General features: G+C 42.7%; 1 protein-coding gene across 1 annotated transcript in view; it reads right to left on the bottom strand.

Moving 5' to 3' along the window:
• Positions 1 to 26914, bottom strand: part of TOX3 (TOX high mobility group box family member 3) — a 172521-nt gene that overhangs the window by 126325 nt on the left and 19282 nt on the right. The window lies entirely within an intron of this gene.

Genomic DNA, 26914 nt, shown 5'->3' with positions numbered 1-26914 from the left:
GGGAGATTAATATTGGCCTCTGGGCTTGTGTGCCAGTTGTAAGCGTGCCATCTGTGCCAGTCCTGAGCGTGCCATCTCTCTCACAAATAGTGGGCCATAGAAAGCCTATTTAAATTTTTTTTTGGTTTTATAAATTCTCCCAGAAAAAAAGGGAGATTAATATTGGCCTCTGGGCTTCTGTGCCAGTCCTGAGCGTGCCATCTGTGCCAGTCCTGAGCGTCCCATCTCTCTCACAAATAGTGGGCCATAGAAAGCCTATTTTATTTTTTTGGGGGGTTTTATAAATTCTCCCTGAAAAAAAGGGAGATTAATATTGGCCTCTGGGCTTGTGTGCCAGTCCTGAGCGTGCCATCTGTGCCAGCCCTGAGCGTGCCATCTCTCTCACAAATAGTGGGCCATAGAAAGCCTATTTATTTTTTTTTTTTGTTTTATAAATTTTCCCTGAAAAAAGGGAGATTAATATTGGCCTCTGGGCTTGTGTGCCAGTTGTGAGCGTGCCATCTGTGCCAGTCCTGAGCGTGCCATCTCTCTCACAAATAGTGGGCCATAGAAAGCCTATTTAAATTTTTTTTTGGTTTTATAAATTCTACCAGAAAAAAAGGGAGATTAATATTGGCCTCTGGGCTTCTGTGCCAGTCCTGAGCGTGCCATCTGTGCCAGTCCTGAGCGTCCCATCTCTCTCACAAATAGTGGGCCATAGAAAGCCTATTTTTTTTTTTTTTTGGGTTTTAGAAATTCTCCCTGGAAAAAAAAAGGGAGATTAATATTGCCCTTTGGGCTTGTGTGCCAGTACTAAGCGTTCCATCTCTCTCTCTCTCTCTCTCAGTCAGTGGGCCATAGAACGCCTATTTTTGGTTTTATTTGTTTTATAAATTCTCCCAGAAAAAATAATTTTATTTTATTTGGTTTCTAAATTCTTCCTGATAAAATCATATTTTTTTTATTATTTTTTTTTCTAAAGTCTCCCTGAAAAAAAAAAAAAAAAAACAACCAAAAAAAACAGTGGGAGATTAATATTGGCCTTTCTGCTTGTGTGCCAGTCTTGACTCCTGGGTGTGCCATCTCTCTCTCTCTCTCTCTCTCTCTCTCTCTCTCTCTCTCCAATTGTGGTCCATAGAAAGCCTATATTTTTTTTCCTTGATTTGGGTTCTAAAATCTACCAGAGAAAATAACTACATCAATCATTGGTAGAAAAATATTGGCCTCTGGGTTTGTGTGCCACTCCTGACTCCTGTGTGCGTCATCTCTCAGTCAGTGGGCCATAGAACGCCTATTTTTGTTTTTATTTGTTTTATAAATTCTCCCTGAAAAAATCATTTTATTTTATTTGGTTTCTAAATTCTTCCTGATAAAATCATATTTTTTTTATTATTTTTTTTTCTAAAGTCTCCCTGAAAAAAAAAAAAAAAACAGTGGGAGATTAATATTGGCCTTTCTGCTTGTGTGCCAGTCTTGACTCCTGGGTGTGCCATCTCTCTCTCTCTCTCTCTCTCTCTCCAATTGTGGTCCATAGAAAGCCTACATTTTTTTTCCTTGATTTGGGTTCCAAAATCTACCAGAGAAAATAACTCCATCAATCATTGGTAGAAAAATATTGGCCTCTGGGCTTGTGTGCCACTCCTGATTCCTGTGTGCGTCATCTCTCACTCAGTGGCCCATAGAAAGCATATAGTTTGTTACATTTGTTTTCTAAATTCTCCCTGCAAAAATCTTTTTTTTTTTTTTTGGGGGGTTTCTAAAGTGTTCCTGAAAAAAATAAAAATAAAAAAAAAATAATAGTGTGACATTAATATTAACATTTGTGCTTCAGTGACAGTCCTGCGTGTGGGGCATCTCTCTAATTTGCAGCCACCAAAAAAAGAGTGTGTAACATTGGGCCTGATTTTCGCTGTGGTCTCACCAACCTGTAAAGGGGTAGCTAAATCATACTGAAGTTATAGCTCACCGTGTAAGTTGTGTGACTGCAACAAATAACGTTAGTTTGGTTACGTTTTTAAAACAATGAGGAAGTCTAGTGGAAGAGGTCGTGGCCGGGGGCGTTCATTGTCAGCTGGTAATGAGGGTAGTGGTAGTGGTGGAGCATCAGGTGGTCGTGGGGGAAAAAATATTGCACCTAAGTCTGGAGCTGTGGAGCCAGGTTCGTCGTCCGGCTACACAAGGCCTCGAACGCTCCCTTTTCTGGGATTAGGAAAACCGCTTTTAAAGCCGGAGCAGCAAGAGCAAGTTTTGGCTTATCTTGCTGACTCAGCCTCTAGCTCTTTTGCCTCATCTCGTGAAACTGGTAAAAGTAAAAGCAGCGCGTCGTTAGTGGATGTTCACGGTCAGGGACAAGTCACTTCCTTGTCCTCTTCAGCAAAAACAACAACAGAGAAGAATGCAGCAGGCGACACAACGGGTTACTCCATGGAGCTCTTTACACATACCGTCCCTGGCTTAGAAAGTGAAGCAGTTAACAGTCCATGCCCATTACAAATTGAATCTGACATGGAGTGCACTGACGCACAGCCACAGCCAGACTACTATGCTGGTCCTTTGACTCAGACCACAACATTGCCCTCGCAGGGTGCTGATCAAGAATCAGACCCTGATGAGACTATGTTGCCCCATCACGAACGCTATACCACCGAACGACACGGTGACACAGACGAAGTTGCGCAGGAGGTACAAGAAGAGTTATTAGATGACCCAGTTCTTGACCCCGATTGGCAGCCATTGGGGGAACAGGGTGCAGGCGGCAGCAGTTCTGAAGCAGAGGAGGAGGAGGGGCCGCAGCAGGCATCAACATCGCCACAGGTTCCATCTGCCGGGCCCGTATCTTGCCCAAAACGCGTGGCAAAGCCAAAACCTGGTGGAGGACAGCGTGGCCATCCGGTTAAAGCTCAGTCTGCAATGCCTGAAAAGGTATCCGATGCTAGAAAGAGTGCAGTCTGGCATTTTTTTAAACAACATCCAATTGATCAGCGCAAAGTCATCTGTCAAAAATGTTCTACTTCCTTAAGCAGAGGTCAGAATCTGAAAAGTCTCAATACTAGTTGCATGCATAGACATTTAACCACCATGCATTTGAAAGCTTGGACTAACTACCAAACGTCCCTTAAGGTTGTTGCACCCTCGGCCAATGAAGCTAGTCATCAACGCAACATCCCTTCCGGCAGTGTAGGACCACCATTTAGCGCACCACCTGCTGTATCTGTGCAGGTATCTTTGCCAGGCCAAAGCAGTCAGGGTCAGGGAATCACCAGTTTCGTAGTAGGAAACACTGCATCTAGGGCACCGGCGGCAACAATACCATCTCCCACCGTCTCTCAGTCTGCCATGTCCACCGGCACCCCCGCTAGTTCCACGATCTCCAGCTCTCCAGTCCAGCTCACCCTACATGAGACTATGGTTAGAAAAAGGAAATACTTAGCCTCGCATCCGCGTACACAGGGTTTGAACGCCCACATAGCTAGACTAATCTCGTTAGAGATGATGCCCTACCGGTTAGTTGAAAGCGAAGCTTTCAAAGACCTGATGGACTACGCTGTACCACGCTACGAGCTACCCAGTCGACACTTTTTTTCCAGAAAAGCCATCCCAGCCCTCCACCAGTATGTTAAAGAGCGCATCGTCCATGCACTCAGGCAATCTGTGAGCACAAAGGTGCACCTGACAACAGATGCATGGACCAGTAGGCATGGCCAGGGACGTTACGTGTCCATCACGGCACACTGGGTAAATGTGGTGGATTCAGGGTCCACAGGGGACAGCAAGTTTGGGACAGTTCTGCCTAGCCCACGGTCTAGTAAACAGTTGTCTGTAGCCGTTCGCACCCCCTCCTCCTCCTCCTCCTCGTCCTCCTGCAGAAGCAAGAGCTCGTCCACAGACCGCAGTCGCACAAACACTCCATCCGCACCTGCCACTGTTGCACACCAGGTCTCCCATTATGGGGCAGCTACTGGCATACGTCAGCAGGCTGTATTGGCTATGAAGTGTTTGGGCGACAATAGACACACCGCGGAAGTTCTGTCCGAGTTCTTGCAGCAAGAAACGCAGTCGTGGCTGGGCACTGTAGATCTTGAGGCAGGCAAGGTAGTGAGTGATAACGGAAGGAATTTCATGGCTGCCATCTCCCTTTCCCAACTGAAACACATTCCTTGCCTGGCTCACACCTTAAACCTGGTGGTGCAGTGCTTCCTGAAAAGTTATCCGGGGTTATCCGACCTGCTCCTCAAAGTGCGTGGACTTTGCGCACATATCCGCCGTTCGCCTGTACACTCCAGCCGTATGCAGACCTATCAGCGTTCTTTGAACCTTCCCCAGCATCGCCTAATCATAGACGTTGCAACAAGGTGGAACTCAACACTGCACATGCTTCAGAGACTGTGCGAACAGAGGCGGGCTGTTATGTTTTTGTGGGAGGATACACATACACGGGCAGGCAGTAGGATGGCAGACATGGAGTTGTCAGGTGTGCAGTGGTCGAAGATTCAAGACATGTGTCAAGTCCTTCAGTGTTTTGAGGAATGCACACGGCTGGTTAGTGCAGACAACGCCATAATAAGCATGAGCATCCCCCTAATGCGTCTGCTGATGCAAAGTTTGACGCACATAAAGGATCAGGCGTCTGCACCAGAGGAAGAGGAAAGCCTTGATGACAGTCAGCGATTGTCTGGTCAGGGCAGTGTACATGACGAGGTACCGGGCGAAGAGGAGGTGGAGGATGAGGAGGATGATGGGGATGAGTATATTTTTAATGAGGAAGCTTTCCCGGGGGCACGGGAAATTGGTGGCGTGGCAAGGCCGGGTTCTGGTTTTTTGAGGGACACAAGTGACGTAGATTTGCCTGCAACTGCCCCTCAACCAAGCACAACCGCAGATTTGACAACGGGAACTTTGGCCCACATGGCGGATTATGCCTTGCGTATCCTCAAAAGGGACACACGCATTACAAAAATGATGAACGATGACGATTACTGGTTGGCCTGCCTCCTTGATCCTCGCTATAAAGGCAAATTGCAAAATATTATGCATGAGAACTTGGAACTAATATTAGCAACAAAACAATCAACTCTTGTTGACCGTTTGCTTCTGGCATTCCCTGCACACAGCGCCCGTGATCGTTCTCACACGAGCTCCAGGGGCCAGCAGACCAGAGGTGTTAGAGGGGCAGAAATCAGAAGTGGCGTTGGCCAGAGGGGTTTTCTGACCAGGTTGTGGAGTGATTTTTCTATGACCGCAGACAGGACAGGTACTGCAGCATCAATTCAAAGTGACAGGAGACAACATTTGTCCAGTATGGTTACAAACTATTTTTCATCCCTTATCGACGTTCTCCCTCAACCGTCATTCCCATTTGATTACTGGGCATCCAAATTAGACACCTGGCCAGAATTGGCAGAATATGCATTGCAGGAGCTTGTTTGCCCGGCAGCTAGTGTCCTATCAGAAAGAGTATTCAGTGCTGCAGGTTCAATACTAACAGAAAAAAGGACTCGTCTGGCTACCCAAAATGTAGATGATCTAACCTTCATTAAAATGAACCACAACTGGATTTCAAAATCTTTTGCCCCACCCTGCCCGGCTGACACCTAGCTTTCCTATGAAAAGGTCTTGCCTGTGGACTATTCTGAATGACTTTTCCAATCTCGTAATTTTCTTCACCTGATTGTCCAGCATACGACATGTTTCCACCTCACGAAATGGCCAAACTCCCCACACGGGGCCGTGCTATCGCCACTTTGCGCTTGGACCCTTGAGAGTGCTGTTTGTCTGAAGAGGTGGGTGTGGCCGCTTTTGGTCGACGGCACTGCCACTGGGTCCCTCATAGTACAATAAAGTGTCTCTGGCGGTGGTGGTGCGCACCCAACGTCAGACACACCGTTGTAATATGAGGGGCCCTGTGCCTGTAACGCCGGCCACAAGACAGTTCCCCCCCCCAGCTCAAACAGTGCTCTACCACTAGCAAAATTATCTCTCACAGCTTCACCAATGTGTAGTCTAGGCGCTGACATCCTTCAATGCCTGGCACTGACAATACCATTGTTTTGACATTTTTGTTATGTTAGGCCTTCGAAGCCTGTCTGCGGTCCCTTCTTTCTACAACTACTACACTGACCAGGCCACTGCTGGCCGTGTTACCCTGGAACCAATTTAAAAGTGCCTACAGTCAGCCCAATTTTGTTATGTTAGGCCTTCGAAGACTGTCTGCCGTCACTCCTTCCACTAGACTTCCACTGACCATACACTGCTGCCCATGTACCCCTGGAACCAATTTAAAGTGCCTACAGCCAGCCCAATTTTGTTATGTTAGGCCTTGGAAGCCTGTCTGCGGTCACTCCTTCCACTAGACTTCCACTGACCAGACCACTGCTGCCCGTGTACCCCTGGAACCAATTTAAAAGTGCCTACAGCCAGCCCAAGTTTGTTATGTTAGGCCTTGGAAGCCTGTCTGCGGTCACTCCTTCCACTAGGCCTCCACTGACCACACCACTGCTGTCCGTGTACCCCTGGAACCAATTTAAAATTGCCTACAGCCATGTGTTATTATTTTAGGCCTTCGATGCCTGTCTGCGGTCACTCCTTCCACTAGGCCTCCACTGACCACACCACTGCTGTCCGTGTACCCCTGGAACCAATTTAAAATTGCCTACAGCCAGCCCAATTTTTTTATTTTAGGCCTTCGATGCCTGTCTGCGGTCCATTCTTTCAACTACTACTACACTGACCAGGTCACTGCTGCCCGTCTACCCCTGGAACCAATTTAAAATTGCCTACAGCCATGTGTTATTATTTTAGGCCTTCGATGCCTGTCTGCGGTCACTCCTTCCACTAGGCCTCCACTGACCACACCACTGCTGTCCGTGTACCCCTGGAACCAATTTAAAATTGCCTACAGCCAGCCCCATTTTTTTATTTTAGGCCTTCGATGCCTGTCTGCGGTCCATTCTTTCAACTACTACTACACTGACCAGGTCACTGCTGCCCGTGTACCCCTGGAACCAATTTAAAATTGCCTACAGCCATGTGTTATTATTTTAGGCCTTCGATGCCTGTCTGCGGTCACTCCTTCCACTAGGCCTCCACTGACCACACCACTGCTGTCCGTGTACCCCTGGAACCAATTTAAAATTGCCTACAGCCAGCCCCATTTTTTTATTTTAGGCCTTCGATGCCTGTCTGCGGTCCATTCTTTCAACTACTACTACACTGACCAGGTCACTGCTGCCCGTGTACCCCTGGAACCAATTTAAAATTGCCTACAGCCATGTGTTATTATTTTAGGCCTTCGATGCCTGTCTGCGGTCACTCCTTCCACTAGGCCTCCACTGACCACACCACTGCTGCCCGTGTACCCCTGGAACCAATTTAAAATTGCCTACAGCCAGCCCAATTTTTTTATTTTAGGCCTTCGATGCCTGTCTGCGGTCCATTCTTTCAACTACTACTACACTGACCAGGTCACTGCTGCCCGTGTACCCCTGGAACCAATTTAAAATTGCCTACAGCCATGTGTTATTATTTTAGGCCTTCGATGCCTGTCTGCGGTCACTCCTTCCACTAGGCCTCCACTGACCACACCACTGCTGCCCGTGTACCCCTGGAACCAATTTAAAATTGCCTACAGCCAGCCCAATTTTTTTATTTTAGGCCTTCGATGCCTGTCTGCGGTCCATTCTTTCAACTACTACTACACTGACCAGGTCACTGCTGCCCGTGTACCCCTGGAACCAATTTAAAATTGCCTACAGCCAGCCCAATTTTTTTATTTTAGGCCTTCGATGCCTGTCTGCGGTCCATTCTTTCAACTACTACTACACTGACCAGGTCACTGCTGCCCGTCTACCCCTGGAACCAATTTAAAATTGCCTACAGCCATGTGTTATTATTTTAGGCCTTCGATGCCTGTCTGCGGTCACTCCTTCCACTAGGCCTCCACTGACCACACCACTGCTGTCCGTGTACCCCTGGAACCAATTTAAAATTGCCTACAGCCAGCCCCATTTTTTTATTTTAGGCCTTCGATGCCTGTCTGCGGTCCATTCTTTCAACTACTACTACACTGACCAGGTCACTGCTGCCCGTGTACCCCTGGAACCAATTTAAAATTGCCTACAGCCATGTGTTATTATTTTAGGCCTTCGATGCCTGTCTGCGGTCACTCCTTCCACTAGGCCTCCACTGACCACACCACTGCTGCCCGTGTACCCCTGGAACCAATTTAAAATTGCCTACAGCCAGCCCAATTTTTTTATTTTAGGCCTTCGATGCCTGTCTGCGGTCCATTCTTTCAACTACTACTACACTGACCAGGTCACTGCTGCCCGTGTACCCCTGGAACCAATTTAAAATTGCCTACAGCCATGTGTTATTATTTTAGGCCTTCGATGCCTGTCTGCGGTCACTCCTTCCACTAGGCCTCCACTGACCACACCACTGCTGTCCGTGTACCCCTGGAACCAATTTAAAATTGCCTACAGCCATGTGTTTTTATTTTAGGCCTTCGATGCCTGTCTGCGGTCCATTCTTTCAACTACTACTACACTGACCAGGGCACTGCTGGCCGTGTACCCCTGGAACCAACATCAGAAAATATAAAAATAAGTATTTTGCTTATAAAAAAGAAAATACTGGTGAGATATCAAATGCAGACATTTTAACATTAAAAACAAACACACAACTAAAATCTGGTACAGTACTAAAAATGGCCACCAGCTACAATTACTTTCTCCTGCAAGTAGTTAACTGAAAGTTTTTTTAAATTGAAAACACACATATGGCATCCACCGAGTGTTGTCCTGTCGCGTCTTCTTTATATTATTGCCGAGAAGATGCAAAATAATGAAAATAATAAAATCATTAATTACCAAAATAATAGAGAAAGTCAACACCACATTGCAAATAAACATTCATTCCAAATAAAGAAGCAGGGCGCGTCCGAGGGTGAGTATATACCTAATAAGAATCTAATCACCCTCGGACGCGCAATGCTTATTTCCAACAGCCTTCCTTCCTAAGAATCAGCCCTTCCGTCGTGTAGAGAGACGTTGTGTTACACTCCAAGGTGTTCCCCAGGTTGCCTTTCCTGAGCTTCGATCTTCCGGCTCTCGTTTAGTAGTTCTTGGAAACTACACTGCATTAGGCCTTCAAATTGGGTATGGGGTGTAGAGAGAGGGTGTGTTACACTCCAAGGTGTTCCCCAGGTTGCCTTTCCTGAGCTTCGATATTCCGGCTCTCGTTTAGTAGTTGTTGGAAACTACACTGCATTAGGCCTTCAAATTGGGTATGGGGTGTAGAGAGAGGGTGTGTTACACTCCAAGGTGTTCCCCAGGTTGCCTTTCCTGAGCTTCGAAATTCCGGCTCTCGTTTAGTAGTTGTTGGAAACTACACTGCATTAGGCCTACAAATTTGGTATGGGGGAAACATTGGCGCATCTGCGGTCCCTCCTTCCTCTAGGCCTCCACTGACCTGTCTACTGCTGCCCGTGTTCCCCTGGAACCAATTTTAAATTGCCTACAGGCAGCCCAATTTATTATGTTAGGGCTTCGAAGCCTGTCTGCGGTCCCTCCTTCCACTAGGCCTCCACTGACCTGTCTACTGCTGCCCGTGTACCCCTTGAACCAACATCATAAAATAAAAAAAAAAGGATTTTGCTTATAAAAAAGAAAATACTGGTGAGATATCAAATGCAGACATTTTGACATTAAAAACAAACAAACAGCTAAAATCTGGTACAGTACTAAAAATGGCCACCAGCTACAATTACTTTCTCCTGCAAGTAGTTAACTGAAAGGTTTTTTAAATTGAAAACACACATATGGCATCCACCGAGTGTTGTCCTGTCGCGTCTTCTTTATATTATTGCCGATAAGATGCAAAATAATGAAAATAATAAAATCATTAATTACCAAAATAATAGAGAAAGTCAACACCACATTGCAAATAAACATTCATTCCAAATAAAGAAGCAGGGCGCGTCCGAGGGTGAGTATATACCTAATAAGAATCTAATCACCCTCGGACGCGCAATGCTTATTTCCAACAGCCTTCCTTCCTAAGAATCATCCCTTCCGTGGTGTAGAGAGACGTTGTGTTACACTCCAAGGTGTTCCCCAGGTTGCCTTTCCTGAGCTTCGATCTACCGGCTCTCGTTTAGTAGTTGTTGGAAACTACGCTGCATTAGGCCTTCAAATTGGGTATGGGGTGTAGAGAGATGGTGTGTTCCACTCCAAGGTGTTCCCCAGGTTGCCTTTCCTGAGCTTCGATCTTCCGGCTCTCGTTTAGTAGTTCTTGGAAACTACACTGCATTAGGCCTTCAAATTGGGTATGGGGTGTAGAGAGAGGGTGTGTTACACTCCAAGGTGTTCCCCAGGTTGCCTTTCCTGAGCTTCGATATTCCGGCTCTCGTTTAGTAGTTGTCGGAAACTACGCTGCATTAGGCCTACAAATTGGGTATGGGGTGTAGAGAGAGGGTGTGTTACACTCCAAGGTGTTCCCCAGGTTGCCTTTCCTGAGCTTCGATATTCCGGCTCTCGTTTAGTAGTTGTCGGAAACTACGCTGCATTAGGCCTACAAATTGGGTATGGGGTGTAGAGAGAGGGTTTGTTACACTCCAAGGTGTTCCCCAGGTTGCCTTTCCTGAGCTTCGATCTTCCGGCTCTCGTTTAGTAGTTGTTGGAAACTACGCTGCATTAGGCCTTCAAATTGGGTATGGGGTGTAGCGAGAGGGTGTGTTACACTCCAAGGTGTTCCCCAGGTTGCCTTTCCTGAGCTTCGATCTTCCGGCTCTCGTTTAGTAGTTCTTGGAAACTACACTGCATTAGACCTTCAAATTGGGTATGGGGTGTAGAGAGAGGGTGTGTTACACTCTAAGGTGTTCCCCAGGTTTCCTTGCCATTGCTTCGGTCTTCCGACTCTCGTTTAGTAGTTGTAGAAAAGTACACTGCATTAGGCCATACAAAATGGGTATGGGGTGGAGAGAGATGGTGTGTTACACTCCAAGGTGTTCCCCAGGTTGCCTTTCCTGAGCTTCTATCTTCAGGCTCTCATTAAATTGTGGTTAAATGGAACAACTGCATTTGGCGTACTAGTTGGTTTGGGGCCTACTATCGGTGTCTGCCACTCCTTGCTGTTCTCCTCCACTGAACAAAGCTGTGCCGCCTGTTTACTACGGTTGCCAATTTTGAACTGCATTTCGACTACTTACTGATTTGGCCCTACTCTCTGTGTCAGCCTCTCATTCCAGTTGTCCTCCACTGCAATGCCCCCTGGTTATTCCTGTGTTACCAATTTTGAACTGCATTTAGCCCACTTTCTTCTTTGGGCCTATATCTGTGTTTCCACTTCATCGTGCCCATTGCCCAGCCAGTGATAGATGAGTCTGCTGGTACATTGACCCATAACGCAACATTCCCCGTGCACGCTACACAACAACATTGTGACCCTGCTGAAAGTCAGGTTGCTCTTCCCGCATACCATACCACCTTACACGGGGACAAAGAGGAAGGTGCAGATGAAAGTGCAGGTTCCTTCATCAGGTGGGGGGAGGAATACTAGTTGGCGACGTCACTGGCACAGGGCCTCTCATAGTACGCAAAAGTGTTGCTGCCGGTGGGAGGCGCCCCCGCCGTGCAAACACACCGCTGTACTTTGAGGGGCCCTGTGCCAGTGCCAATGCCAACGAGTGGGCCCCCCCTGCTTGCTCAGGTTCACAGCACTTGCAAAGTTGAAATACTTACCTCTCCCTGCTCCACTGCCGTGACGTGGTTCAGATTTCCTGGGCCCACTAATTACTTGAACCAGCCCTACCCCCCACAACTTTATCCAAATGACCCCCAATTTCAAATGCCTTCCAATTATTATAAGGTAAATTACGCTTGACAAGCTTCATTAAGAAGAATGGATGGTTTTGACATTAAAATGGGCACTCTAGGTGTTTTCCTGGCCCCCACTCACTGCCGACTATGCTGCCCCATTGACTTGCATTGGGTTTCGTGTTTCGGTCGATCCCGACTTTACGTCATAATCGGCCGATTTCACTCGACCCGACTTTGGACATAGTCGGGTTTCGCAAAACCCGGCTCGACTCTAAAAAGGTCAAGGTCGCTCAACTCTACCTATGATAAAAAATTACAGACCTCTCCATTCTATGTAAGTGGTAAAATTAGCAAAATCGCATGTGTATCAAATACTTATTGTACATGTGGTCACTTACCGACTAGACGTGCACAGCATCATTCCATACAGGTGAATACTTGTGGTCATATGATCACAGTGCTGACACCGGAGCATCCTAACTGTGTGCAGTGCACGCGATGCGAGGATTCTTAAGTCAGTAGTCACATAGACGGACTCCAGACTTGTACACCAAGGCCAGAAAACCCCTGTTATATACTTTATACTAGAATGTTGTAAAACTTCGACAGTCATAGTCTATGCTCACATTCCAACCATTCCCATGTTTGTACTCCAGCTATTCAGTGTTAACATAACTACAGGGATCACACAGACTATTCAATCTAGAGAACATGAACACATTTATAGATTTGTCACTGGTGACAAATGCACTTGGTCTTAATATTAGTAAAATGTATCATATCGCTATCATTTAAAGAAAGGCGGGTGGAATGCACAGCAGGCTGCCCACTCACTTCACAGCATTTTAATCAGTTTCTGCCTGAGCTCTATATAAATTTGATCCTTTTTAAATTTAATAAGGATTAGAACATATCAAAGAGAACGGTCCCGAGGGAAAAGATTTTACATAGTTACAGAATATCTGACTTACATAAAAAATATGGGGTGAGAAAAGCCAAAAATATCCTCAAATAGTACCTAAACGGTTATTTTTTGTAAAGGGGAGCCTATCAGTTCCCCCAAGCCCTCCAACCAAGCAGCATGAGTTCATTACCTAACCAGCCCTGTAGAATGTTTTTCTGCAAAAATGAGGTTTAAAAAAAGCATTTACATTGTCCCAGTTTCCTATGCTAATTAGGGCTTTGACTAGTCGATGGGGCGTTACTTGCCCAGGGTAGTCAGCCCTTTATCTATGTCATAATCTCCTGCAAATCTTGCGCACACACGCCGCGCATTTCGGCAGCATCACTACACCTCTGCAGCCAGGTGTACACTTCCCAGCGTCAGAGGCGCACTGCCCATGATGGGAAGTTTAGAAGAAGCACAGCACTCAGAGGAGGAGCTAGGGGCTGACCCATCACTGCCATCATCTGTACTCCAAATCAGTACGTTCTGATCTCAATCCAGCTGAAGACCGATAGATAGACTGAGGACAAGCTGGGGGTTTGAAAGCCACTTTCACACAATTTATTTAACAAAACAAAGACAAATCCAATATTAAAGTGATTTGTAAAGTTTCAAAAGTTTCCATAGCAGACAAAACTTATAAAAAAAAGAAACTTTAGTTATTTTTTAAATATTATAGTGATTTAATCTTCAGTTAAACTATGTATTAAAAATCCTAATATCTTTACAAAAAATTACAAACCCTTAGTTGTGTGTACTTCTAAGGAAAGCAATTGTACGCATACACAAATTATGCAAATTTCCAAAATTGTTAATGTTATATCTCATTTCTATAGAAATAACAAGAAACTGACTGGCACATCCAGACTGGAGCGAACAGGTGCATAGTAGGAGCAGCTACCTCCTTATACAATATACAAAAGAAGTTGCACTCTGTAGTGCTAAAGCATGTCAATATGAAATATGAATAGCAATACGGCTTCTTACTACTAGGAAAAAAAATGAGACACTTTGCACATTATTTGGCCAAATCATGTCTGCCCATCAACCAACGTCAAGATGGTTTAAAAAAAGTGATGGGTCCCTACATATATGAATACATTTCTTAGGCTGATGTCTGAATTCTTGGGTGAATGTGGACATCTAAGATGTATTCATACACATAGGGACCCATCAGTTTTTTTTAGTCCACCCTAAAGTTGGTTGATTGGCAGACATGATTTGGCCAAATATTGTGCAACGCGTCTCATTTTTTTCCCCTAGTATTCAGAAGCTGTATTGTTATTCATATTTCAAATATTTCACATTGACATGCTTTAGCGTGATAGAGTGCAACCTTTTTTTGCATATCCCTTTTCTCTGTTATGGACAGCCAATCCAATATTTGTGGGAAAAAGTAGCTAGTAGAGTCCCACTTGCAAGGCTAGTTAAGGGAACATGGATTTAAAGATATTTTTTTAGTTCAGCTCTGTTGTCTAAGATAAGGGACATTCTGCCAAATTGGGATAACGCACCCCTAGCTCCTAATATAAAAATGGTTTCTTAATTTTGTGATGATACTACTACTTGTAGACTAAAAAAAATGTAATGCACAATGGGAAGAGTCTGAATGTACACAGTTCTCCAGCTCCATTCGCACCTTTCCATGTATTTTTGTTACTGTTTATAGGCCTGGTCCACATACGATCCTGTAATCTCTAGAAGCCGCTTGTAGATCATCCTGGATAAACATGTTGAAAATAGGCGTGGGTAGTACCTAAAAGACAGGAGATTACACTCCCTATTTTAGTGAACAGTATTCTGAAAACGATGACCTAAAGACGAGGTCTATTCCTCTAGAGTAGAGGTGGGCAATTATTTTTCCCAAGGGGCCACATTAGAGAAAGTAACTATTGTGGAGGGCAAAGTATGTTAACATCCTGTTCAATATGGTCACAAACATATTATTTTATATTGATATGAATTTTATTGCTTATTATTGAGAGGATGAATAATTTAGTGATTTTTATAAAGTTCATAAAAAGCAGAAAATCATACTGCTCCTGTTTTTCGGCCCCTATACTATGACCAACAGTTTCCTCCAAAACAGTATGATGTCCTCACAACCCCCTCATGAAGTATTACATCCCAAAATTCCACAACATATAACAATGGCCCCACAGTCTCCACACACAGTATGATGGTCCCCGCACAGTATACTAGATACCTCGGGTCCTGATATACAGTATGATGGCCCCACAGGCCCCTAAAAATCGTTATATCAAACACAGTATAATGGCCCTCACCAAGTATTAATGTTTATACAGTTCGCCCACATAGAATGATCCTCTAACCACAGAATGATCCTTAAAAAGCCACCCGTACACAAAATGATGGCTCCCACAGTCCCCAGAATAGTTTGATGGCTCCGCCAAACAGTATGATCCACCACAGACCTCAAACACAGAATGACGACCCACACAGCGACCTCAATACATTATGATCCCCAAAATACCCCAGCACAGAATGAGGACACCACAGTATGATCTCAAAATACCCCAACACAGAATGAGGATCCCCGCAGTATAATCCCAAAATACCCCAACACAGAATGAGGACACCACAGTATGATCCCTAAACACCCCAACACAGAATGAGGACCCCCACAGTATAATCCCAAAATACCCCAACACAGAATGAGGACCCCACAGTATGATCCCCAAAATACCCCAACTATGAATGAGAACCCCCATAGTATGAACCCCAAAATACCACAACAATGAATGAGGACCCACATAGTATGATCCCCAAAATACCACAACACAGAATGAGGACCCCACAGTATGATCTCAAAATACCCCAACACAGAATGAGGATCCCCACAGTATAATCCCAAAATACCCCAACACAGAATGAGGACACCACAGTATGATCCCTAAACATCCCAACACAGAATGAGGACCCCCACAGTATAATCCCAAAATACCCCAACACAGAATGAGGACCCCACAGTATGATCCCCAAAATACCCCAACTATGAATGAGAACCCCCATAGTATGAACCCCAAAATACCACAACAATGAATGAGGACCCACATAGTATGATCCCCAAAATACCCCAACACAGAATGAGGACCCCACAGTATGATCTCAAAATACCCCAACACAGAATGAGGATCCCCACAGTATAATCCCAAAATACCCCAACACAGAACGAGGACACCACAGTATGATCCCTAAACATCCCAACACAGAATGAGGACCCCCACAGTATAATCCCAAAATACCCCAACACAGAATGAGGACCCCACAGTATGATCCCCAAAATACCCCAACTATGAATGAGAACCCCCATAGTATGAACCCCAAAATACCACAACAATGAATGAGGACCCACACAGTATGATCCCCAAAATACCACAACACAGAATGAGGACCCCACAGTATGATCCCAAAATACCCCAACACAGAATGAGGATCCCCACAGTATAATCCCAAAATACCCCAACACAGAATGAAGACCCCACAGTATGATCCCCAAAATACCCCAACACAGAATGAGGACCCCACAGTATGATCCCAAAATACCCCAACACAGAATAAGGACCCCACAGTATGATCCCCAAAATACCCCAACACAGAATGAGGACCCCACAGTATGATCCCAAAATACCCCAACACAGAATAAGGACCCCACAGTATGATCCCCAAAATCCCCAACACAGAATGAGGACTCCCACAGTACAATCCCCAAAATACCCCAGCAATGAATGAGGACCCCCCATAGTATGATCCCCACAGCACTCTAATACACAATGAAGATGCTAAAAGTATGATCCCCATGACCCCCACAAAAATGAGGACCCCACTGTATGATCCCCAAAGTACCCAACACAGAATGAGGAGCCTCACAGTATGATCCCATGACCCCCAAAACAGAATGAGGACCCCAACACTTAATAAAAGCAATCAAATTACATATTCCAAAATATACAAACATAAAAACTGCAACTTGTACTACAAGAATCAAGTAAAAAAAAAGCTACATCAATGTAAAAGAAAATTATGGTTTTGTCATGCGATCATGAAAAAAGAAGTTTAGTCCAAAAGATAAAAATAGGCGTGAAAAATAAAAAGTCTTGCAAAAACTAATTGTTGTAAATCTTTATCAGTGCGTGGGCAGCACCTTCTTTAAGAACAGATTTTGTTCTACATTCCCATTACTAAACTATCCAAGAGAGTAAAGTACGTTTTAGTTATATTTTTAAATCAAAATAATTGTGCCTCAATATAAAGAAAAGCTAATTATTCTCTCCTGGTTTATTTTAGAGATTGCGCACACAAATCACAAGAACAATATGTAACATATGGCGCAGATAAATTTTAAATCCTGACGGTGGTAAAGATTATTTAGGTCTAAATATAACAAGGGAATTCTAGATTTATAAATGAAATAGTGATGCTGAACATATGGGTGATCTCACCCAACTGCAATGTGGAAAGAACACTAAGAAGGACACACACAAGGACCGTGCCTCTATCAGATGTATATGTAACATGGGAGAGATGATCTTTAAAGGGAATCGGTCACCAAGTTTTCACTTGATTTTAGTGATGGGTCACTTGCCCTATTCAAACCCGATTTTATTTGTTGCAGATCTGCCACCTTACTCTTAAAAGCTGTAAACCTAAAGACTACAGGAACCTCAATGGTTTCACCTCTCAGAAGGAATCAAGTAATATGCCAAACCTGCCAAAAAATAATGCTCAGTTATATTCCAAATCAAGACATGATTGGGGATAATGACTCGTTCAGTCAAGTTGGAGGATTGGATACAAGAGTCCAGTGAAGTATGCAAATGGTCTCTACAGAGGAGGACCTAGTGACACCTATTGAAAGTAGGGATCCTACAAGTCAATATCGACTCTTTAACGAGCCTTGCAATAGGGCTTAGGATAAAAGCCAAATCAAAATCTCAATTCGCAGACACTGTTTTGGGGAATTGCCTTTTGTTACTGAAATTGAGACAATTTGCATATTTAATTTCCCAGAGCACCACACAAGGCTTTTAAGTCTCCGCATACCGGCACGTCAGACCTGGCATGTCACTCTCCAGTGAAGTATGTGATTAATTTCACTTTATAAAGTGCACTCTTCAGTACTATATTGTAGTTGTACACCACTATCAGCAGGCTTACTATGCCTTTCCTCATGGTACCCCACTTTATCTACTACTATACTCTCAAGTATTTGATTCTACATAATATAGGATTTAGAAGTGATGGGCCATGTAAGGAATAATCAACAGTTTTGTGAGAACACTAGGCTACACAAAAGTGTAGAAATTCAGCGTTGTTAAGTCTAGGAGCATAGCCTGTTGCTAGTCAGCCAACAAGAGTCATTCAAGTACTCCCAATTCCATTGGACCCCTACTTCCATGCTGTAATCACTTCTACAAAAATGAGAGCTAGAATCTAATCGGTCAACTGAGCAATGTCAGAAAGGAGTTATCCGGTCTTACAGTACAAGTGGCGGCATGTGACGGCAAGTATGTGATTTGCACTCATGCAGTCACATGCCGACTAGACTTGCGTGGCCTCATTCAACGCAAGTGTATTGAGCGATGCAAACAAGTCTAGTCTGAATGTGTCCCGAAGTATGCAAATCGCATAAAATGACTGGAGACATGTAACCTAAGGATGGGCAACCCCTTTGATTTTTTAAATATGAAGTTTTGATTAAATATATATTTTTTAAAGATGTTTGATTGCTTGATAAACAGAAACTTGGTGCTCCTGGCCCTCCAGTGCAAAGGCTGAAACCAAGCCTCCAAAGAACTTACAGTGTAGTCTCATTTAAGGTGTTAATAGGGACTTACGGATCCTGGATGAACCCTATCGCTAAATCCCGGTCAACAAATGAAGAGGTAGAATGTGAAAAACTACAAAAGTATAAAGAGGGCGATTATTAGATATAGGTTTCTTAATCAAAGAGTTTTCAAAATATGTCAAACGAGGAGTCACAAACTTGGTAGTAAAGAAAATTAAGATAATTCAAGTCAATGTTTTCCTAAAGAGACATTTGGTAAACTTCACTCAAAGACGTAATTAGCCTCGAATTCCTTTAGGAATAAAGTCTGCTCCATTTTTAGAAGAAACAGATGAAGGAAACTGAACAGAACATTAATGAAAATAAAATGCCCCCGACTAAGACAAAAATCAAAACTATCCTCTTCCCGACCTTAACTATACAAGAACTCCACACACAAGCTAAACCCGCAATGAAAATAGGCAGGTATACAGTAAAACAGAGATTGTTTTGTTTCACGCTGCTATGACATTTCACAAAGCTTGTTTCAATATAGCTCCATGTATTTAACTACCTAATTAAATAGAGTGTGACTTTTATAGGGAAAATGTCAGTATTTTGCAGTTCATTAAATCCATCTAAAGCCGAAGTGTTTTTTTTTTTCCTTTTTTATTTCTATGGGTATTTTTTTTTTTTTGCTTCCCGAAGGATAAAAATAAAAAAAATTATTAACTTGTAAACTTTGCAATTTTGCCGAAGTTGTTTTTTAATCTTTGTCTTCACAAACAGGAGGAGAATTTTAATATATACGTCCTGGTTGCTCAATTTTACCGTCTTGTCCCTCTAACTGGTAGACATATTTCATAGGATATTAAAATGTCACTTTTTATTATGGACATGTAGAACTTTGCATGTTATATTAAAAATAAATTATTTGTAGTAGAGGCATCAGAAAGAATCAGGCACATAAGATGTGAAATATAATAAGTTGAAAATTCCTGCAGGGCTTGTGAGTTGTCTACTTCACTTTCATAAAACATTTCTTTGATGAGAATTTCTTGCGAAAAGGAGGAGGAGTTGAATGAGGGTTTTTTTTTCTGATTCCATATTTATTTAAAGCTTTGGAAGTAAATCTCCGACTTCATCATCCGTCAGATGTGAGCGGCTGATTTTTCATGTGCGCAGAAAGATTAATTGCTTTTGATTAGTTTGTGTGTTTTTTTTTTCCTTCTAACATAAGAAAAGAAAAGATTACATTGTTAACGATATTGCCAAAAACAGAGTTGACACTTCTTTACCGATAGGAATCTTTGTATTACTGGGACTAGGAAAATGTGTACAAAAATCAAACCAACTTAAAAAAATTCTTTATATTAGGTGGCTAAATTCCAAATATATTTAATTGACTCATTTTTATATTTCAAAAACAGCAAGAAATAAAAATTGAAAAAGGGGTTGGAATCGTCTCGAAACCGAAATGTTGCCTTTTTTTGGAAGATCCTCATCCAACCCTTTCGCAATGCTTTTTTTCTCCTTTTGTTTTGAAATAGAAAAATAGGGCAGCTCCACATGTTCGAACTTTATCTAACAGAGTATTTTCTTTTAGTTGGTTTGATTTGTGTACATATTTTCCTAGTCCCAGTGAAACAAAGATTCTTACTGATGCCTCTACAGTAACGGTGCCATTTCGGGAAGATTCTCATTCCACCCTTTCTCATCACTTTCTGCTGTTTTGAAATCTAAATAATGGGGCAACTAAACATGTTCTGAATTTGCAACTGAAATGCAATACTAGTCACAGCCCAAGGACAAGAGTGTTGCCGTTTTCTAAAATGGATATAAGTTGAACATGCAATTTTACCACCACCAAATTCAAAAATCTAGACTAAAGCCCCCGCTTTACACAGAGTGACACTGACCGACTGACAATATCGACAGATTCGACTGACTATCTAATGGACATGAGGGCCGAGGGCAGATAATTGTTGGGGGAGATAACAATTTGGCAAATCTGATGTGGCCTACCCCTCATTTTGTCCTCAATGTTAGAAGCCGCCACCTGGAATAGAGACACTTTGATAGAGAACACAGGAATGCTCGGCCAAGAGAGCGCTTCTGGGTGTTGGAAAGATAGCTGAGATACTGTAGACATCTGTTGGCAAAATAAATCAGCTGATGGTTGGGTCGGCAGCTAAGGTTTATGGAGGTCTAAACAAGATGTAGGAAAGCCCAACGAGTTTAAAAGGCAACATTTTTCCACACTACTAAGGCAAGCAAGAGGGATGAAAATGGCATACAAACATATACGATCCAAGCCCTTAAAGGTTCACTCAACATTTTCTTATGAGAGTGTAGAATTTTTTTTAACTAAAGAGATATGCCATGACTAAATCTCACCAAGGACAACATCTGCAAGGAGTTTGCATGTTCTCCGTGTGTTTTTGCGTAGGTTTCCTCTGGGTTCTCCACATTCCAAAGACATACTGATAGGGATTCTAGATTGTGAGCTCCATCAGGGACAGTGCCGATAATGTATGTAAAGTACTGTGGAAATAATGGCATTATATAAATGAGTAAAATCAATTACTAACTTGGACAGGAAATTTGGTAAAAATACTCCACCATGATAATTATTTTACAGATCTCTTAATTATGATTATGTTGGAGTCATTTTAACAAACTTCCTTTTCAAGGAACATAATGGGAGAGATGTTTTAAACCCTTGGGCTACCACTGTCCGGCACACACTCGTAAACATATAAGGCCACATGGGGTCATACTCCATTAAACTAAGCTCTCCCAGTTTTAGGAAAAAAACATAATTATCAGCAAAAGTTTAAAAAGTCAAAAATTACGGCATATGTATTGCATGTATCATAGTTTGTGACTTTTACCCCAGAAATATGGTGTAGTCAGATTCTTAAACCTTCCGCCATAGGTATTCTCTCCCTACCCTGAAAAATACAACCCATTCCGACAAATGTATTTTTCAGGCTAGGAAGACAATACCTCCCATTTGGCAAAATTGTCTTTGTCAATTTATCTGACCTAATCCATTTCATATCATTTAGAAGTGATTTTCACAAACTTAAGTAGAATAACATGCCATAAGATTTTAATGGGAATCTGTAAGTGGGATCTACCCTCCTGAGTAATCTATATGGGCACACAGGTCATAGATTGTTGAATAAAATGTTAACTTGATATGTGTAATCCGATGTCTTATTCCAGAGAAATCAAAGTTTTTCTTAATATGCAAATTAACTCTTAAGATCTATGGGCTGGACATAGACCTTCCTGAGAATTTGCCTCCAGAAATTATTTTAAATAAAAGAGGCATTACCTATGTAATGCATGTAGATCAGGAGATCAGACTGTCTGACACTGGTAAGGCCCATAGATCTTACTAAAAAAAAAAACTAGGACTAAAACATCAGATAACAGATATCAAGATATCATTTTATTCAGCTTTCTATAACCTACATGCCAATATAACGACTGATAAGGGTTAATCCTTCTGACAGATTCCGTTTAAAGGTAGTTTGGGACCTGGGACCTACACCATTGCCCTAAATATGGGCTCCCGGTACCTACCTACACGCGACCTCCGATCCTCCCAAGACCTCCTTCTCTACTCCCCTCTCATCTCTTCTTCCCATAACCGCATCCAAGACTTCTCCCGTGCTTCCCCCATACTCTGGAACTCTCTACCCCAACACATCAGACTTGCGCCTACCATAGAAACCTTCAAAAAGAACCTGAAGACTCATCTCTTCCGACAAGCCTACAGCCTGCAGTGATCCTCAACCTACTGAACAGCCGTACAGCCAGCTCTTCCCTCTCCTAGTGTATCCTCACCCACCCCCTGCAGACTGTGAGCCCTCGCGGGCAGGGTCCTCCCTCCTTATGTACTCGTGTGCCTTGTTATCTGCTCATGTTTAATGTATTTGTCTATATTTGCCCCGTATTCACATGTAAAGCGCCATGGAATAAATGGCGCTATAAAAATGTATAATAATAATAATAATAATAATAATATAATAATAAATAAAGAAGTCACAGTATTAAAACTAACGATTGGCGCCCAATGGTTCCAAGTTATTTGTTTCTATAACGGTGCATTAAAACAAAGCATTTCAGAAAATATAGCTGTAGATCTGAGATAAAACATAGATATTTCTGAATATTACCAATTAACATTATGAAATATGAAACAAAAGCCATGTACATAAATTTTATATAAATGTATATGCACACACACACACATATATATTATATAACAATATGGTTATAGGGTTAACTTACACTCAAAAGAACTGTTTATCCATAACAAATATCAATAGACAATCAAGTATCAAGTCTGAGTAGAGCGAGGAAGCACTAAAAGCTTTGTGCACATTATAATATCAATGGCATAATCTGTTTTTTGGTCCATTAAGTGCCATCACAATTTACAACTTCCTAATGAAAAGATAAGGTATAGAAAACTGCATCTGACAATATATTTTCCATCTGAAACCTGCTGAATCTCAACGTAATTTCTCAACAATAAATATACATGTTTTCTGCATACAGAACAATTCATGATAACTCAGGACTGGTTTCCATTTCTCAGATTTAAGAAATCAATCAATACACCATTTTCATATAATTATAACTTTATGGACAAAGCAGCATTTCTAATAAAACCATACTTGGAACGACTCAATTGGACAGTCCCATAATACAGTCTCATTAGCTAAATAATTTCTCTGTTAGGCAACAACGACAAAAAAAAAATATTATTTGCAGTAGAGCTGATATTCCAAGATACAAATTTGGCAAATAATGCATATTTTACAGGGAAATTCGATTCGCAGTGAAGTTATTGAATATTCCTTATTATGATCTGGGGTCATTTTTAGACCCCAGAGAATAATAAATGTGAGGAAGAAGAGGAAGAGAAGGAAGATGGGAAAGATGAGAAAGAGGAGGAAGAGAAGAAAGAGGAGAAGGAAGAGGAGAAGGAAGAGGAGGAAGAGGAGGAGGAACAGAAGGAGGAAGAGGAGGAGGAAGAGGAGGAGAAGACTCACCTGTCCCTTCAGTCCACCATCCAAGAATTCAGTACTCTGCTCCTCTTCCTCTGCAATGTGGAGCTTCATTGGCGTCTTTTCTCCAGGCCAGGACCTCCAGTATGACAAGGTCTCAAACATCACTGTGATTGACACTGTCGTTTGGATGACATACGTTGTATTGTGATGTGCACCCAATGGCAAGTAGTGCAGAATTGTCAGAAGTTACTCATACCAGAAGTTCTGACCTGGAGTGAAGAAGCTGAAGAGAATGAACCCAACAGAGAAAAAAAAAAGATGGTGGGCAACAGGGGTGGCAGGACAGAGGAGTAGAAAGGTGAGAATTATTTTGTTTTCAACCCTTTGCCTGGCCCTCTGCAGCTGGACACCATTTTTCTGAATTTGTGTGGCCCAAATTATGAAAAATTTTGTAGTGTGGAGAATATAAAATTCTTGCAAACTTTGAGGAAAATGGAGTTTCACTCATCTCTAAATTGCAGTTATTCCCAACAAATGTTACCATGTTTTGATGTTACAATCATACATATTGGTCATAGTGTCCTTTGGAGTTCTTTTTATTTCCTCCCACCTAAATGCAAGTGACAACGAGAAGAACTTGACTACTGCTGTACGGATTTTAAAGACTTACCTACAGAACAACACTACTCTAGGAAAAGAGGTTGTTAGGGCTGGCGGAACGCACCGAGTAAATAGTGAGATGATATTTGGTGCGTTCGCAGCCGGGGGTCCACCGTGCAGGAGAGAACCTGATGCTGGCAAATGGTGGCCCTATGAAGCGGTAGAAGCGAACTCTGTTACTTCACAGAGTCACCTAAAGAAAGCACTGTGTCCTGTTTAGCTCACAGGAGTACACAGCAACTTGCGAGCACATAGCAGTTTGTGGTCACGCAGTCAAAGAGGCACAATACAATCTCCTCACCGGAGGTGCCGGTATTCTAGTGGCTTATTTCAGCCAGGGCCCCGAATACACACATATATGACCACATTGGTGCAATACTCATGACATGAATTGATATTAGCGCATAGCTGTGTGGTCATGTGCACCTTTTATAGCTGCAGCAAGTACAGGACTTTCCCAGAAGGACCAATGGGAGGCTGCCACAGAAGTTGAGCACCTTCAGGACCTTCCTAGAGGACCAATGGAGTTTGCTGCAGTATCTAAGCATGTGACCCTTGATCTCCAATGTGAGATCTTACCCTGGGCATGCTCAGAAGGGGAAAAGTAGGACTTAGTCCCAAAGACGTCTGCTCTCCGCTGCCCAGTACTGGCTACAATGGCAGAAGCTGGAAAGGCAGCAGTAACCCTTTGCACAGAGTCAGACTGAGCGAGACGCTGGGACCGACGTCTCCGCTGAGCAGGCTCCACTGCGGCAGGAGAAGAATGGGAGACCGCAGCGGAGATGGCAGAGGCGGGAACTCGATCCCTAACTGAGTATTTGTTGGACATATTGAAAGGGAATCAAAGAAAAATTATGGTGCACCATAACAAGTTTTAGCTCTTGAGCATGTGTGACCACAGGCAGAAGTTTGACATTCTGCAAGGAAATCAAGAGACCAGCAAGGGATGCCATAATAGGAAATCAAAAGACCAGCAAGGGATGCCATAACAAGTATCAAATACAGCAATATATGGACATGGGAAATGTTTTACTTAATTCCCCATAACTACTTATGCTTTAGCTGTAAACCAATCCGGAAAATTGGGAACACAAGCCAATAAAATTTCAAAACTTTATTGTAAACAAAATTTAAAAGTAGATCACAGAAATTTAAATATAAAAATAGGAGATACAGCTGCACAATACAACCACTTTCCTAGAATAGCACACCCCTATTAATATCCTGACTGTCTTACAAAGTTCCCGCCCATTTGGCTAAACACCACATAAGTATAATTTAAAACATAATTGGATTCATAAAGCAGGCACAAAGAGCACTTCAGATGTGGTGCTGACAGCATACTAGAGTTACTTGCTGAATAATACCAAAACAAACAATATATAGGCTGACACTGGTCATTTACTAGTCATAGCTAAACACAGTAATGTAACACATCTCTTATCTATTCATAGCGTGGCAGTCACTGGTGTACATCTGACCGCATGCAATGCCTATTGTGAACAAAATCAGGGCATGTGCCACAGTATAACCGTTATGTGTTAGACACAGGCATAGCATGCAGTCAGCAGAGCCGGAGCAGACATCTCCAATACAGCGATACTAGCGACCACATGAGATCAATCTATATGAGAGGTATAGAGGGGTATACGACCTAGTGAGGCGGTGTGGGTCCCCGACGCGCGTTTCGCGTGTTGCTTCTTCCTGGGGGATTCTTGCCGTGAAAGCGGTTGTATTGTGCAGCTGTATCTCCTATTTTTATATTTAAATTTCTGTGATCTACTTTTAAATTTTGTTTACAATAAAGTTTTGAAATTTTATTGGCTTGTGTTCCCAATTTTCCGGATTGGTTTATACTTTGATGTGGGAAGTGCCACTAATTTAAGCCTTGCTTTGTGTATAGGTGAATTATGCTTTAGCTGATCTAACAAAGGTAAATTAACATTTATTTGTGGGATAACCAAAAAAAAGTGCGACCAGTAGTTTTAGAAATCATGTAAATATTTCATTAGAATGCTTTGGTGGAATCCATGAACTTTGACCACCACTGATTTAGAGAAGACACTTAATGTCCTATTTATATAAAACTAATGGTCTTTGGTGCTCAACAATGTGTTTGTTTTTTAGTGGATCGGTCTCTTTAATGGGTTAGAAGGAAAAAGATGCATTCTGTCATACAATAACTGAGACATTCCATACTATTATGTCTGTATGTGTTGAAAGCCCTGATGGGAAAGGAGACCTGTGATCCATTAGGAATCCAACATCATACTGTGAGCAGGGAAGGGGATTAGTGGTGCCTCACCAGAATCCAGATGAACACAGGTGCCAGGAACAAGTGGCTGGATACCACTCAATAGTAACAGTAAACGATGGAAAAAAGTTCCACCACCAGGCATCTCTTCATTAAAATCTTCAATAGTTTATTTTCGCATCAAGAATAAAACATCTGGGGACGTAGGCCCATGATTAAGAACTTTGTTCGAAACACGTCAGGAGTTTAGGGGATAAGTTCACGGATGATGTTTTATTCTTGACAGGTCCATCATGAATTTTGAGACTGGTTACAATTGTAATATAGAAGGTGTAACATGAGGATCCACCGGCTTCTTGTGATCACAGCTCACATTTTTTCTCTATATAATATCTAATTACCATGTGACGTTCAACTATAGAATCTCAAACAAACGCCTCA

Source organism: Ranitomeya imitator, chromosome 9 (genome assembly GCF_032444005.1).
Source record: "Ranitomeya imitator isolate aRanImi1 chromosome 9, aRanImi1.pri, whole genome shotgun sequence".
Classification (NCBI taxonomy): domain Eukaryota; kingdom Metazoa; phylum Chordata; class Amphibia; order Anura; family Dendrobatidae; genus Ranitomeya; species Ranitomeya imitator.
This window is presented reverse-complemented; position numbering and strand designations above follow the sequence as displayed.